This window comes from Beta vulgaris, chromosome 9 (genome assembly GCF_026745355.1).
Source record: "Beta vulgaris subsp. vulgaris cultivar EL10 chromosome 9, EL10.2, whole genome shotgun sequence".
NCBI classification, from domain to species: domain Eukaryota; kingdom Viridiplantae; phylum Streptophyta; class Magnoliopsida; order Caryophyllales; family Amaranthaceae; genus Beta; species Beta vulgaris.
This window is the reverse complement of record NC_079210.1, coordinates 635,001-639,435: the sequence shown is the minus strand read 5'-3', so window position 1 is coordinate 639,435 and position 4,435 is coordinate 635,001.

Genomic DNA, 4,435 nt, shown 5'->3' with positions numbered 1-4,435 from the left:
TGGAGTGACCTTTGTAAGCCTAAAAAAGCTGGTGGGCTAGCTTTTAGGGATGTCCTGAAGTGGAATACAGCAGCAGTTAGCAAATTAGCCTGGAGTATTGCTCAGAAAAAAGACAATCTATGGGTTAAGTGGGTGAATAGCATCTATATCAAAGAGGCAAACTGGAGAGATTATGATGCTTCTAGCACTGCAAGTTGGACTTGGAAAAGTATATGTAAGGCTAAAAGAGAGTTAAGTCACTGGCTGGGGAATGATCAGTGGCTTACTCAGAGTTCCTTTAGCATCAAGAAGCACTATATAAACACACTAGGGCAAACTATTACTCAACAGTGGGCTGCTAGTGTATGGAATAGATATAGTATTCCTAAACATAGGTTTATCCTATGGCTTGCTGTCCAGGACAGGTTGAAGACTAGGGAGAGACTCTTCAAAATTGGTGTTAGTGAGTCTGATAGATGTCTACTATGCCAACAACAACCAGAAAACAGGGAACATCTATTCTTTAATTGCCACTTCAGTAAGCAATGCTTAAAAGAAGTGATGAACTGGATGAACTTCAACTGGAATGGTAGAGGTATAATGCAACTCTACAGAAGAATCAGAGGGCCTAATGCTGGGAATAAATTCAGGAAGAAGGTGTTAAATGCTGCAATTGCTGCTGTTGTTTACTTCATCTGGAAGAACAGGAATAGTGCTTATTGGGATGAAGTCATTCATACTATAGATTACACTGTCAAAGCTGTGAAAAGTCTTGTAAAGATTCGAGTTAGTCAAGTTATGAGCAGTAAAGTGAACTCTCATGACCAAGAGTGGTTTGCAACATTGTGAATGCTGGGTGTGTCCAGTATAGTGCTGGGTTTAGGAGTGTGCTGTACTCCTAACCTATAGGTGTATGTTTGTTTTGGGTTTAATTTTACTTTAATTACCAAAAAAAAAAAAAAAAAGTTTTGCGAAGGCCTAAGCCCCCATGAGATTTTGGTTAGCAGATTGTATCCCATGCGACTAGAGGGGTTGAGTTTCTTTCCTTATTTTGACGCCAGAAAAACTGCCTGTGTAGAGAATCAATAGATGTGGAGATGACATGGGTCAACATAGTTGAGGCGCATGTATATGCCAGGAGAGCCTGAAGGTCGGCCTGAATGATAGTTAATCTCTCTGTTTTTGAGAGGAAACCAGATTCCCACATATTAATTCTTTGATCTATTTTTTGGACAATATAGGAAATTAAAGATCTGCTTTAGAAAGATGGTGGGACTAAAGAAAATTCCAAGATATCTTCCCAGAGATGAGTTAGGGAGCATGTTAAAATGGCTAGCTAAAGTCACTTTATGAGGTTGGTTGACCTTTTTGGAGAAGATGATCGATGATTTGTGAAAATTAATTAATTGACAAGAGATGGTACAAAAGTTATCGAGTACTCTTTTTAGATTGGAACAAGTGGACGAAGTAGCTTTGCAAAAAAGGAGGCTATCACCCGGAAATAGGAGACAAGGAATATTAGCAGTTCTCAGAAGGAGTTTAAAACCAATGTCGGAGTTGGGGACTTGGCTTTGAATAGTCAACTTCCTTATTAACACTTCCATGCATATAATAAATAGGCAGGGCGAGAGGAGGTCTCCCTAACGAAGGCCTCTAGAGGGGCGGTACTAGGGTGAAGGTTGGTCATTAATTTTGATTGAGTATGAAACATTTGTGACACATTCTTTTATCTATGAGATCCATAGGCTAGGAAAACTAAAAGCACGAAGGATTTCCCAAAGAAAATCCCATTCAATTCTGTCATAAACTTTTTCCATGTCGAGTTTTAGTGCACACCATCCAGTCTTATTTTGAGATTTATGGAATGTATTGAGAGCTTCTTGAGCTATTAGGAGATTGTCATGAATAGAACGATCTTGAGTAAAAGCATTTTGAATGGGGCTTATTTCTTTTTGCAGGATTGGTCGTAGACGGTTAACCAAAATTTTTGATATTGCTTTATAAACAGTGTTGATTAGGCTAATTCGACGGAGATGATCCGGGATTTCTGGGGCCTCTTTTTTGGGAATAAGAGTGATCAAAGTATGATTTAGTGAAGGATGGAGTTTCCCATGAAAAAATAAACTTTGAATAGCAGTGGTTACTTCTCCTTGAATTATGGGCCAGTAAGCTTGGTAGAATTTTGCACCAAACCCATCTGAGCCCGGGGCTTTTAATGGATTAATATCAAAGATAGCATTTTTGATTTCCTCGATACAGACTAGAGCAAGGAGACTAGCGAAGTCGTGTTGGGACACGAAAGGGTCGATAAAGTGCAAATCAATCTATCTACGTAGTGTGAAGATTTGAAACGTTTCTTAAAAGAGTCTGAAAGAAGAGTAGTAAGATCGTCTTGAGAGTCGATCCATTGGCCAAGATCATTATTTAATCTAAAAATAGTTAAGTTGGCCATTGTTTTTTTCAGTCTATTGTGGAAGAATCTAGAGTTATGATCCCCCTTTGTGAGTCAAGTTTTCCTTGCATTATGACCCCAAGCTTTTTGGTTAAAAAGCAATAGTTTTTCTCTTTGCAAAATGAGACGATTAATATGTTTAAGTAGGATTTAATTATACGGCTGAAGCCATAATTTCTGTTGTAGTTCTTTTATTGTGGCGCCGTTGTGGAGAAGTTTATTAGTCGTGTGTTTGTACTTTGTTTTGGCCCACGCTTTAAGTTCAGTTTTAATGCGAGTAAGTTTTTGTTGAATACGATAGAAGCGAGAGCCGGTAATTCACTAGTACAGAAAAGGCAATTTGCGTCGGATGTGAGGCGCCTATTTGCGTCGGACTCTGGTGCGACGCCAAATCCCTCGACGCAAATGACTCAGAAACGATATGCGTCGTATGTGGAAACGACGCAAATGGTTCAGCTAGTTGCGTCGCACTCGTATACGGTGCGACGCAGATGGCTATCCCAGCCCAATTAAGAGTAATGCAGAGGGTAATGTGCGTCGCACATTGCCTTGGGTGCGACGCACATTAGTGATTTGCGTCGCACTTAGGGCTATGTGCGACGCAAAATACTATTTTAATAAAAAAAAAAAAATTTTTTTAGACCTAGAATAATGATTCTCGAACAGTAGGAGTAGAAGATTGAGAGACAAATTACCAACTGAAATCAAAGAAGGATTGAACACAACAAAATATATACCAACAAAATTCAATAATTTTATAATTTACAACTCCAACACAAAACATTAAACCACCAAAATTCTATAATTTACAACTTGAACACAAAATAATATAAAAAATCAGAGATCTACAATTTCCTCTACTAGTGTTCGACGAGAACTTCCATTTCGAAAATTTCCGACGAAACGACCATCTGCAAATGAAAGTAATAAAAAATCAGATCTAAAAAGTAAAAAAACAGAAGAATATGTTTCAGATGCATAAAACTCGAAGACAATGAAAAAATGAAAAAAATAGATCTAAACAATGTAAAAATGAAAAAACGAAGGAAAAAATTGTAGATATGAAAACATGAAAAAATGAAAAAACAAAATTGTAGATCTAAACAATGAAAAAATGAAAAAACGACAATTTTACATGCGAGACTAACCATAAAACAACTGATTTGTCGCCGAAAAACGGTCGTTGATGTGTTCGAAGTGATGGATTTTATGTGTTGATGTGTTCGAAGTGATGCGAAATTGTAGATTTCAAGTGTAAAAATTGAATCCGTGGTGAAATCCAGAGGGGGTGTTGCACACGATGGTCGACCACCGAAATCCAGAGGGGGTGTTGTAAAAATTGAATCCGTGGTAAAATCAAACTTCCCCAAAATGATTTTGGTGTAGAAGAACAAACACTTGAATCCGATAAAATGTGTGGTAATTTCATACCCTTTTTCACCCTAACTTTCTCATGAATTTCACTCTAACTTTGATTCCGATAAAATCAAACTTCTCATGAAGAATATTCCGGCGGTGGTGAAATCGTCGTGCGAGAATAAGATGTGAAGCGACAGAGATTTTTAGGAAATGAGAGAGGAGAGAGAGAAAAGAAATTCCTGAATGGTTGATGAAGGAAATGAGAGAGGAGAGAGAAGAGGGAGGGAGGAGAGAGAGAGGGAGGTGGAGAGAGAGAGATGAAAGTTGAAACGGCTGAAATAAAAAATGACGCGGATGAGGAATAAATTAGGGTTGAGTAAGGCCTTGGTAAAAATGACGCGGCTGAAATAAAATTGAGTGGGCTGGGTATGTGCGTCGCATATTCAATACGGTGCGATGCAAATTGGGCTGGGTATGTGCGTCGCACGTTGATTGAGGTGCGACGAAATTGATCTTTTGCAACGCACTTAAGGCACGTGCGACGCATATAGCTTGTATCTGGTATTTGTACCCATGTTTTGCGTCGTACTCTATTTGTCATGCGACGCAAATAGGTTTTTTGCGTCACTTCCGTGTCTGTGCGAC